This window comes from Suncus etruscus, chromosome 8, assembly GCF_024139225.1.
Source record: "Suncus etruscus isolate mSunEtr1 chromosome 8, mSunEtr1.pri.cur, whole genome shotgun sequence".
NCBI lineage: Eukaryota > Metazoa > Chordata > Mammalia > Eulipotyphla > Soricidae > Suncus > Suncus etruscus.
Genome location: NC_064855.1, coordinates 103,195,813 through 103,209,241, shown reverse-complemented (window position 1 = coordinate 103,209,241; position 13,429 = coordinate 103,195,813).

Here is a 13,429-nt window from a genome sequence, read left to right as displayed (position 1 = left end):
TTGGTCATAATCATTGAGATGATTTATTGTATATAATTTCGTTATAATTGCAATTATTTAAAAATCAACCCATATTTTAAAATTTTTATCAAACTCATCTAGCTAATTTTCTCAAGGCACACAGTATGCTGCACAGTGAAAATATAAAATAATAATGGCAAATCCCCACTGAACTATTTTTGTGTAACTCTATAAATTTGTTCTTGATTAACATCTTAAAATTCTATTATTTGGGAATTTGAAAATGAGTCTAAAAAACAGTTATGGCTGTGTTTAGAATTGTTCTTTTTCTAACTACAGAATGATCCTGATGATCTATTAGAATTTTTCTATGCTTCTTTTTTTAAAATATTGCTTGCGGCCATTGAGATGACTTTAAATTCATCCTGCTGAGAAGCTAAGCAGAAAGGATTAATATAGGGTATGTTCTTGCATTTATAAGAGCTAAACTAGGTTGTTTAGAATCAGAATACAGCAAGTCTAAAGGTACAGCTAGCAATGACTTTTAACAGATTATTGGCCAATTTTAAGGAGGAGAAATAAAAGTCCTCTAGTAATTTTATTCATTCAAATATAATGAAAATGCCATGAAATAGATCCATAATGCAACTTCACATGAGTAATTATTTAGTTTCTCTGTTTTCAAAAGAACTCATTGGAGGGAAAATTATTATATTATTTTTTCATCTTTTATTTAAATATATATTACATTTTCACCATAAAATGTGATCTTTGATAGGAACTGCTGTGATAAGAAATGAAACAAAAAGGCCCCTCCTCAAGTTCCTTTTCTTTCTAACACTTTTGTAAATGAGAACTACTTAAATGTACCAGAGAATCACAATTACCTGCAGGGCAATTCTAGCTTTAGCTGCAGCAGCAGAAAGAATTGCCTTTTTAAAGCTTATCCTTTGTTTCCCTGGGGTGAGTTTTATTATTCCCCATTATAGCTGCCTCATTCTTGAAAATGCACAGATATGAATTAAGACAATGACCAAAAAATGTGCCCAAAGCATTAAAAGCTTTCATTTCCTTATTTTGATTTCCTACTTAATTAAATAATAATATCCAAGTACATTTTCTGTCTGCTAATCTTTATTTACATACAAGTAAAGTTCAGTGTGTTTGAACAAAAAGATATGCTTAATTTATGTTTTCTGTGATTTTTATTTTATCTTTATAGCTCTGTGAAAACTGTACTTCTTCTAATAGAGAATTTACATTTTGGTGACATTCAGAAATAAGAAAATGTCATACTTAGCTAATTATTTTGAACTCAATTTTTTTGTGAAATATTTGGCAGGCATTTAAATACACAGATAAATAACAAATAACATTTGGGTTAATTTATTTTATATATTTGGATATATATTTTGTGGGTTTTTGGTTGTTGCTTAAATTTATGAAGATATATATACAAATGTTGTAAAAATAGTAAAGAAATCCTTGTGCAATTGATTTTAAAAGCAATCAAATTATGTAATTAATCACCTAATATGAAATTGCAGAAGAATCTTTTCTGAAATAGAAAGTAATATTGAGATCCATAGTTTGCCTAGTTAGAAAGCAGTAGTACATATAAGAAGTAAAGTTGGATTATAAATCTTATAACTACCTTGTTTTGAAGTTGTATTCTAAATACTCATTTAAAGTTATATATTGATGATTGAGCTAAGATATCATAAGGGCATATGGATAACAAGATAAACAATAATAGAAAGTATTTTTTCAATTAAAAATTATATGTGGGATTCATCACTATCATGGACATTATACATAATCTGGGAAAGAAAAGCACATTAAAATGATCTCTAGGCACATCTGGAACTCTAATAATCTATGACTTTATTGTGGCCATTTTGTATCTAATTAGTTTAGCACATTCTTATTGACTTCATTTTGTTCTAAATTCAAAGCATGTAAAGGTAAGACAACCACAACTACATGACAGTATTGTATATGGGGGGAATAAAGAACTTTAGTTAAGCAGGCCTAATAATAAGAATTAATAGCCAAAGTTTAAAAGCATGGACATTATATTTTTTTCTTTAAAAAACAGCTACACAAATTGTTGTAATTTAGCAACCTGACAGAGGTCAAATAGGTCATTATTACAAATTCTGCTTTTGTGAACAATGATGAGTGAGATAAAAAATATTTGTGATTAATTAGTATTTCAAAGACTTAAAATTTGAATTGTGAAAATTGTAAATATTTTTAATTTTGTTTTTTGGCTATACTTGGTGCTGTTTGGGGGTTACTAAAGACTTCCGGCCAGGGATTGGGAAGTCATATGCATTTCTAGGAAACGACTCTAGTCAGCCATTTTCAAGGCAAGCTTTATCTTTCTTTCTTTTTTATTGATTTTTTAAAAACTAATATCTTTATTTAAACACCGTGATAGCAAACAAGTTTGTAGTTGGATTTTAGTTATATGAAAGACACACACACCCTTCACCAGTGCAATATTCCCACCATCAATTCCCACAGTTTTTCTCCTCCATCACCCCTTGCCTGTATTTGAGTCACGCATTCTATTCCTCTCATTCACTACCATTGTCCTGAGTTCAGTTAGAGAAAGAACTACACTGACTACTATCACGGCATACTTCTTTCATTTACACTATATCATATCTCTAGCCTCACGAATAACACTTCATAAGTATAATAATTAATTTATTATAATGTTAGTAATTTAGCATATTTTATATTATAAAAAAAATCCCTGTCACCAAGGCAAGCAGGCCTGGGGGATTAGAGGTTGTATTGGTGGTGGGAATGTTGCACTGGTGAAGGATGTATTATATTTATGACTGAAACTCAACTACAAACATGCTTGTAATCATGGGCCTTAAATAAATATTTATAAAAAATATATTTACAACTAACACTTTTCTATTGCAAAATATAAAAATAAAAATAATAAGTCAGAATACTGTTATATGTAATATATATGCATATAATGCATTATTGTATATAATGCATTTTTATGGAAGTCCTAGTACCAGCCACATGAAATGAGTATTACCAGTTGTTATAGTTGTATATAGACATATATATATATATATATATATATATATATAATTATACAACTATAGATAAATATGTAATATTGCTATTTGAGCACTGTTTACAATTTTTAATCAATAGCACATATGCAAATGCACTTCTTTTTTATTAATATCTTTATTTAAACACCTTAATTACAAATATGATTGTAGTTGGGTTTAAAAAATACCCCCTTTACCAGTGCAACATTCCCATCACCAATGTCCCAAATCTCCCTCCTTCCCACCCTACCCCCACCTGTACTCTAGACAGGCTTTCTACATCTCTCATTCATTCACTTTGTTATGATAGTTCTCAATAAGTTATTTCTCTAACGACACTCATCACTCTGTGGTGAGCTTCATGTCGTGAGTTGGACCTTCCAACCCTCCTCTCTTTGTCTCTGAGAATTATTGCAAAAATGTCTTTTATTTAAGCAAATGAACTTCTATAGTTTTATAATCTCTAAACAGACATTGATTAAAATAAACTCACACTATTTAATGCCAGCAATATGCATTTTACAGATATAGAAATAAATAATGGGCTAAAAAGTAATAACTTGTATAAACTCACACATACTGAGAAACATTGTCACAGTAAATAAACATTCAAATTAGTTAGAGAGGTCTTGTTTATACTAATCATAAAGTTACGTGTCTAATTGAATATGCATGCAATGTAATTTTATGTTTTATAAAATAAAGCTTCAATAAACAAAGGAATTCTATGTTTTGAATATCTATGTTGACATATGGTCATCTATCTTAAATGCATTATATATACACACAAATATCATACACTACCCCAAAATTTCTACAGTCTAGTAACTTAAAATCATTGCATTATTTTTCTTACTAATGATAAAATCAATTTTCTTTGAATTTAATTTAATCTCATATCTTCCTCATTATGGCCCTTACATTTAACAACAAACTGCTAATGTTGCAAGTAACAGGCCACATCTAGTTACTGACCTGTTCTAACATAAGTAAAAATTTGAAAATAATTAGGGGCTATGAAATTTAAAATAATTTAGAGTTAATATTTATCAGTCATGCTTACCTTATACTACCGTAATCATAATCTTACGAAAAATACGTGGCTGGCATTTAAATATCCATAAATCCATTCTTTGGTGAAAAGACCAAGACAAAAACAAATTTAGAAAGCCTTATAACAGACACAGAGAATATTTTGTTTGTTTGTTTGTTTGTTTTTATTTGTTTTTGTTTTTGTTTTTTTTTGCTTTTGGTCAAACCTGGCAGTGCTCACAGGTTACTCCTGACTCTGGATTTAGGGGGTCATTCCTGTCAGTCCTTTGGGAACCATATGGAATAGCAGGGATTAAATTCAGGTTGATCACATGAATGAAAAATGCCCTAAGTGCTGTTTATTGCTTTAGTCTCAAGAAACAGAGAACTTATAATTATCTAGATTGTACACAAAAACCCAGACAGAGGACCATATCCAGTTTTATATTTCAAGAGATAAACCATCATTCTTCTGTTCATCACTCCATCCCTACCAAAAGAATTATGTCATATAACTTTGCCCTGTTTCCAGAAATAAGGAATGTACAGAAGGTGACTAAAGGATGGTTATAAATGCACAATAGATGTTGTCGGGGATGCATCATAACTAACATGTAACTTCTGAAACCAGATTATTGCTGACCAGATAAGGAGAAACTTCTGACAATACAGAGAAGGAACACGAACAAGAAAGATATGCTATCTGTAATTTTATTTTATTTTAAATTTATAATAATATCTTTATTTAAGCACCATGATTACAAACATGTTTGAAGTTGTTTTTAGTCACAATAAATACCTCCCTTCACCAGTGCATTATTCCTACCACTAATGCTATTGCTGACTAGTGATGGAGAAACTTCTAGTGAAAAAGTGAAGAGTCACAAGCAAGGAAGATATGACATTTGTAATTTAAAGATATATAAACATCTAGGATAGATGAACCTAGACTGAGTCACACTGAGGGATAAGTTCCATTGAAAACCTAGCAGCAAAGTAAATATATAGGGAGTACGTTATGGATACATCTATGGGTTCCTTTCATCTGACCATCACCCCAACCTTTAAAAGCTCCCTGACATAAATAATTTGAGCACATGTCATTCTCTACTGAAGTTGTCAAGCTAGATTCCCCTGCCTATTCTATCATGACAAATGAAGTCAAAGTAAACTCCTATATATATTAATAAAAAATAAATCTAGGGGCCAGAGAATAGCACAGTGGTAAAGTATTTGTCTTGCATGTAGCCAACACAGGGCAGACCCTGGTTTAAATCCCAGTATACCATATAGTCACCTGAGCCTGCCAGGTGTGACTTCTTAACTCAGAGCCAGAAATAACTCCTGAGCACTGCCAGGTGTGACCCAAAATGAAAGAGAAGGAAGGAAGGAAGGAAGGAAGGAAGGAAGGAAGGGAGGAAGGGAGGAAGGGAGGAAGGGAGGAAGGGAGGAAGGGAGGAAGGGAGGAAGGGAGGAAGGGAGGAAGGGAGGAAGGGAGGAAGGGAGGAAGGGAGGAAGGGAGGAAGGGAGGAAGGGAGGAAGGGAGGAAGGAAGGAAGGAAGGGAGGAAGGGAGGCAGGGAGGCAGGGAGGCAGGGAGGCAGGGAGGCAGGGAGGCAGGGAGGCAGGGAGGCAGGGAGGCAGGGAGAAGGGAGGGAGGGAGGGAGGGAGGCAGGGAGAAGGGAGGGAGGGAGGGAGGGAGGGAGGAAGGGAGGAAGGAAGGAAGGAAGGAGGAAAGGAAGGAAGGAAGGAAGGAAGGAAGGAGGAAAGGAAGGAAGGAAGGAAGGAAGAAGGAAAGAAGGAAGGAAGAAGGAAGGAAGGAAGGAGAAAGAAAGAAAGGAAGAAAGAAAGAATTAATGAATGAAAGAATTAATGAATGAAAGAAAACAAGAAAGTAAGAAAGAAAAAGGCAAGAAAGAAAGAAAAAGAAAAAGATAGAAAGACAAAGAAAGAAAAAAGAAAGACAAAGAGAGACAGAGAAAGAATAAAGAAAAAGAAAGAGAAACAAACAGAGAAATAAGAGAAAGAAAAGAAAAATACTGGACCCAGATAGATGTTGAATTAACAGCTATCTCTGGATAGCTTAAAATACCAAGTATTTTGTTCATTATATAATGTGAAAGCAAGTTGTAAATCTGTAAATGCTGATATAAAGGAAATTGAAAATTCCTTGGCAGAGTAAGTCTTCAGGATGGATAAAATCCTCCTAAACTTGCCAGGTGTATCTGAAATGAATTTATTTGAAATCGCTGTCACATGGGACTGTTATACCCAATATACCTCAGTTCTTTGTCAGTGAAAGTATTCAAGGACAAGACAGTGTGAATAAATGTAGTCTTATTAGAAAATAGTCATTCAAAACAGGGAAGAATTAATTCCAAAGGAAGAGTCACAAGTACCAGGCTTTGAGGGTAAGAGTTTTAAAGAAGTGAGCTATATAGTAGAAGGAAAATATAAAAGTGGTTGAGTATTTATTGTATGATGCAGTGGTGTTAGTTGTGTATATCTATAAGAACTCCATGTGGCTTATATATCACATATACATAGGTTACACAGCTAAGGGTTGTGTAAAAGGATAAGCATCATGAAATTAATAAGGACAAAAGTAGTGTCAGGGTCCTATTCATTAAGCATGTTACAATGGCTGACTGGACCTGGTTTCTCAAAGTCCTCTCTCATGCAATTTTCATGTAAGTTTTTGAAATCACTAGATTGTATAGACTGATGGCTTCAGGCTTTTTAGTTTCTCATTAGACGTTTCAAATAGTCCTTTCTGTCTACATCGTGATTGTTTTTCTGCCTGAAATGAGAAACAGAACAGTCAAAACTATTTTTCCCCACTCTCCCCCATTCAAAACTATTTTTAAAAACTTTTAAAATTTTATTTATCTATTTTTGTGTAATTTTGGGTGATGCAAAGGCTTTATTGCTTTACTTACTCTAAGTTCTGATTTCAGGGTTCATTCCTGGTAAATGAGGGAAACTATCTGAAATTCCAGAAATTGAATGACACATGACGGCATGTGTTAAGGTCTACTCCATTTTTCACTCTACTATATTTCATATCCTCATGCTAAGGCTTTTAAGGATAGAGTGGTAATCATGCTAGCTGTAATGTTGAAGGCTAGAAATTAAAACCCTCTGTGATCTGATATAGTGACAATCCCAAGACCTTTATACATAAAAGTCATTGATTACATGGATAGTACAGATATAAGTTATGCATTCTTCATTATTTCTTAGATACCTTCTAAAATTGCTATCTCAGCAAACTAGAGATAAACTATGTGAAAAAAACATACATTTTTAAAGCAAAAATCCACTTCAGTTTGATCTTCATTACTGCATAAATCGCTTGAGAACTTCCAGCAATGATTCTTGAGCCCAGAGCTAAGAGCAATCCAGGTGGACCGAACTCTCCAACCCTTCAAAATAAAATCTGTTTCAAGATGTTGCTTGTTTTGAATAACGGCCCAATCATGTGCTTAGGTTATTTGAATTTTCAAATTTATTATGCTATAACTTCCAAAACTGTTTTATTATATCTTTTCCCAGTAGAATGCTTCTATGTGGGTCAATCCTATACATGGATAAGGTCCAAAGTTCACAAACACTATGAAAAAAATATTCAGTGATGAACTGCTCAATTAAAAACATTGCCTTTAAAATTTAAATTTATTTAACCTTATTTTCTTTCAAATAAATTCTTTAAAATTGTTTTTTTCTAGTTTTGTCTATTATTTTAAATACTTAAAAATAGCTAGTGGTGATTATCTTAATCAAATTCATTTTTGATTCTCCATATTTATATTTTTAATTTCTACAACTATGAGATTTATTTTTTTTGGTTTTGGGGCCACACCCATTGACACTCAAGGGTTACTCCTGGCTAAGCCCTCGTAGTTTGTTCCTGGCTTGGAGGGACTATATGGGATGCCAGGGCATGGAACTGTGGTCGATCCTAGGCTAGCGCCTACAAGGCAGACACCTTAGGTGGAGAAACCGCTCCAGCCCAAATATGAGATTTTTTAAAGACCAATTTATTATCCCAAATTTATTAAGTCATCTAGAATTTTTAAATATTAAATTAAAATATATTAAGAAATATAATTTGAAATTTGTTATAGTTGTTTTAGATATTTAATATTCAATATTTCAATCCAACCTCCAGTGTTGCCTTCTCTACCATTGTGTTAAGTTTCCCACCCTACATTCCAATACTACCTGCTTAACAAGCACAAAATGATTTATTTTATATTGCTTGTTATAATGAAATATGTGGTGAATTATTAAAAAATATATCCATAAAATAAAATTTGTAGGCTCATTAAAACTGAGGCCTCAATGGTTACTATGAAGTTTGTAGCTAGTTAAGCCTTTCATGTTACATGTTATTTTTGTTTTGTTTGGTTTGTTTTGTTTACCGAGCTTACTTGGCTTCTGTAGTACTTTCCTGTCTGATTTTTTTAATGTCCTATTGGGCTCCAATTGTGGAATGTTTACCTATAAGAAATGAGTGGATAGGTTAAGTGCTGTGGCCTTGGATGTAGTTTATGGGACTTATTACAGTATGAGAAAAATAGGGAAGTTGACCAGCCCCAATCCAAGACCCATAGTTTCATCCATAAAAGCAATAAAATTTTCATCAGTTTGGTGTCTCTGAGAAATTAATAGTAAAGAATTGAATTTGGGCTATTAGCTTGAAAGCAGTTGTTGGTATGTTGGTGTTTGTAGATAAAGCTGTTGGGACTTTAGCTGAGCACTCAGGTCATCTCCTTTTAACAGAGCTTGTAGAGTTTTCAGTCTGAAGACTGGTGTACTCATGAATTTTTGCTGCTTTTGTTGTTTTGTTATTTTTTTCTTTTTTTCTTTTTCCTTTTGGGCCACACTGGGCATTGTGCAGGGGGTGATGTCCTAGCTCAGAAATCACCCTTAATGGGCTCGGACACCACCTGGGAGGACAGATATCAAACCCATTTGACTGCACAAAAGGGAAGAGCCTTCCCTATTGTATCATAGCTCAAGACCCTTGACTTAGATTTTTTTCAAGATTAGTTATAATCGGTGTGGCTGGTTTTATGAATTTATATGAGAGTGGCTGTGGGATGTGCTCTATAACAAATTTTTATATTATGTGTCTTATCAAATTTTATATGAAAGCATAATTTTACCTATCATGATATATTTATTTTATGCTAATATTTTATTTCCTTTGAGTATGTTTTCATGTTTATGTGAATTTCTGAGTACAAGCAAATATCAGTACGGTCATAATATGAGCATAGGATGACTTGTACAATTATTGACCTATTTTTAATATACAAGGAGACATAAATATACATGCAAAAAAGTTTGCATTACAGCTATGGTATAAAATGTTGAAGATTACATCCCACTACACTTATTCTACTATGCCCAGAGAGTTTTTGGAGTTGACCTTTTGAGAGGAGATACAATCCTTTGGGATTCTACACACATACAGTGTGAAAGATTCCTCTTATACATTGTGAAAAAGGTTTGCCTTCCTTTCCACAAAACCTAAATATCTGACAAACCAATGTTCTTGTGTGTTATTGCTAAATTCCTCAAGGGAAAAGCTGCATTTCTTACTAGACAGAGTTATTATGATAAATCCTTTTATTCTTGTCAAATAATATGTGGATTTAAAATGTATTATTAATTTTTTCAGATATTTCTTATTCCACTTTAAGCAGTAGTAAAGGAAATTATATTCTCATCTATACTCTTTCCATAAACTATATTGTCTACTGCTAAAAAGTGTACCTCATTTAATCTAGAACAAAACTTGACTATATCCCATGGTCACTACTGACATTACTGCACTCAAAAGGGGATTAATATTAATTCTGTACTCTGACTTTTTTCTAAAGAGCTTATTTTTGTGTAAACTCTCATTTTTCTCAGTATTTATTTTGCTTTTTTGCTTATATTCTTATTTATTTTATTATTTTTCCATTTAGTTTCTTCTACAGCATCTTTTCCAACTAAACATAGAAATTCAGCCGAAAATTAATGGTAGACCATAGTCCTTATATACCAGAGTCATGGGTTTCTATCCCTGGCACAACCAAAAAGGTATGTGTGAAATTTATATATTCATACAAAACTCTCCACTTGGAAACATTTAATATTGAGTAGAAATAATTTTGTAGTTTTCAAAATGTTGCCTTGGTTCCTAACTTACCTTTTCTATGAATTGGAAATTAAAATATATGAATATAATCCAAACTCTTTTTTTAAGAAAATATGTATAATAATATCTCCTGCTAAGTGCTTAGAATGAAGCATAAAATAGCATACAATATTTCACAGGTGACATGAACCTTTGTTCCGGTGGCAAAACAGAAATGTAGGATAATTATATGGAGAGTCAGTTGATAAATGACAACTAGATTAGTAAAGATCAAAATAGGATAGAAAAGTTGAAGCTTGCATTTGCACTTGCATTTCTAAGATGATAGGATATTTGAATATCTATGCACAATATATCACTAGAAATTATTATGGTTAAACATATCTTTCTAGGTTAACTTCAGTAACAAAAACAGCAAGCAATACATAAGGTGCTTCACTCAAAAAGTGAAAATCATCTTGGCTTCTTTCTTTATCCCAATTATTTAAACAGTAAATCAATAGTATACAAAACATAAATATATACCCCCTTTATCTCTGCACACATTAACACAGTATTGTTCTAACCGCTACGTCTGGTTTGTTCATCTATTTCACAGCCTTCTCTTAACTTTTGTCTGATGATATAGGCTGTAATGAGTAAATTTTTGAACGTCAAATCAGGTAATAAGTGATACGTTCAACTTAAGAATTTTATTTTCTCTGTATTTTACTTAAAATGAAATGAAAACATTTTATCTTAGTTAACCTCTTCCTATACAACAATTTCAATCTTTCCATAGTGATCAACCCTTAATGACCTCTTTTTTACTGACCTTGCTTCATTCCCTTCTGATTTTGTATTTTCTCTGAAATGATGAGTTCTCTCCTGCATAAAGTTGTGTCTTTATGCCCAAAGTTATTCTATTGGATGTATGCATTGACAGGTTTCTGCATATCTTTCTTGTCTCAACTGATGAAAATTTTATTAACCATTCTCATAAATTGTATGCCACATCTTCCAAAGTTATGTTCTACCTTGCTGAAAGACATGCAGAGAAATTAGGAAGAGATCTTGTAGCCAGAGATAATAATCATTTCATCCTTCAAAACCAAATAATAATAGTAATTTGTTTTCATTGTAGTCACTGTTCCCCAAACCTAATGATTTGTATTTATTGGATATAAAAAAAAGAGAGAGATATGCCTCAGAGAAGCAGCCCAAAAGAAAATAAAGGAATTAATCCTTATTGTTCATAGGAGCTCACCAATAAGAAATCGTTTGCAAAAGGACTGGTGGCACTTGTTCAAAAAAAAACCTTGAAGATGAAGATGTAGAGAAGGCCATTGCTCTTCACTGCATTATCCATCAGCAGGCCTTTTGCAGTAAATGTCTGCCATGTGACAAAGTGATGTCTGTTGTTGTGAAATGCATCAACCAAATCAGATCCAGGGGCCTAAATCACAGGAGTTTCCGTGCTTTTTTAGAGGAAATGGAGACAGAATATGGAGATGTGCTTATTTCACTGAGGTATGTTGGCTCAGCAGGGAAAATGTCCTGAAAAGATTTTTTTGATTTGAGAGAAGTGGAAGTCTTCATGGAGAAGGATGGACATGCTGTTTCTGAGTTGAGTGATCACAAATGACTCATTGACTTAGCTTTTCTTGTTGACAGCACACATAAGCTGAATGTACTAAACAAGATGTTACAAGGCCCGGGATAGTTTATTAGTGCTGCCTATGACAACGTGAGAGCATTCGCAACAAAACTTGTGTTATGGAAATCCCAGCTCTCTCAGACAAACCTTTGCCATTTCCTAGCATGCAAGGAACTTGTGGATGCAGGCATACCATTCAGTGGTGAGAAATATGTTGATGCTATTTTTAAGCTAGAGAAGAAATTTGATCACAGATTTGCAGACTTCAAAAAGCACAGAGCCACTTTCCAAATTTTTGTGGACCCCTTTTCCTTTGATGTGCAAGATGCCCCTCCTGTGCTTCAAATGAAGCTCATTGACCTGCAATGCAACTCTGATCTCAAAGCCAAGTTCAGGGAGATTAGTGGAAAAGCAGACATGCATGGGCAATTTTAGAGAGAATTGCCCCCCAGCTTCCCTGGCTTTCCCAAATGTTCAAGCACACCATGCATTTTGGGGAGCACATATTTGTGTGAAAAGTTATTCTCCACATTGAACTTCAATGAGTGAAAGTACAGGTCTAGAATTAATGATGATCATCTTCATACTGAGGGTCTCAACTGCTTCCTCTCTAAAGCCAAATGTGGTTCAGATTTGTGAGAAGTGCTGTCAAGTCTCTGGCAGCAAGGAATAGGCAAAAAATGCCATGTTCAGAAGAACTGTTCTTCATGATCTGCACTCAATGTTCTATTCATGTTCAGAAGAATAATTAAAACTGTTAATAATGACGTTTGAGGACTTTTTTTTTTTGTGTGTATAAAATCCCTTATGCAGCCCTGCCTCACCTCGACTTTGCCTCCTGCGGCCCCCAGGTAAATTGAGTTTGAGACCCCTGCCCTAAAGCATCAGATAAATCAAAGATTTGTACTAACAATAACATTTTCAGTCATTTTTGTATTAGTTATTTTATTGTTAATATTTCTTTTGAATCATTTGTTTATATTAATTTTATCTCACCGCATCTTAAATTTATTTGTTTTTGTTTTTGGGCCACACTCAGTGACTCTCAGGGTTTTTTTTTCCTGGATTTGAGCTCCTGGTTTGGGGTCCATATGGGACATTCTGGAATTGAACCGAGGTCCATCCTGAGTCAGCCGCATGCAATGCAATGCAAATGCTCTATCGCTGAGTTATAGCTCTGGTCCCTCAGATCTTAAATTTTATTAAATTAACTGGTTTTAGAAAAGTTTGAAATTAATTATGAAGATAGCATTCATTATCTATTTATACAAAGGACTATACAGATTTATTATCAAAATGTAAACACAGGTTTCAAACCATGATCCTGAAAATGAATGAGAGCATAAACCAAAATAGTTGACCTCATTTCATTTCCAATGTTAACACCACTTACTTAACTCCCATATTCTGAAAATATCTTCTCATCTATGATCTGAATAAATTCATATAAAGTAAAATTTATGATTACATTTTTAGTTTTTCTTTTATTTTAATACACTGCTTAAGAGTTATATCATCTTGTTATTTGAATTTCTCATTCTGATATATTTTGATTAAGA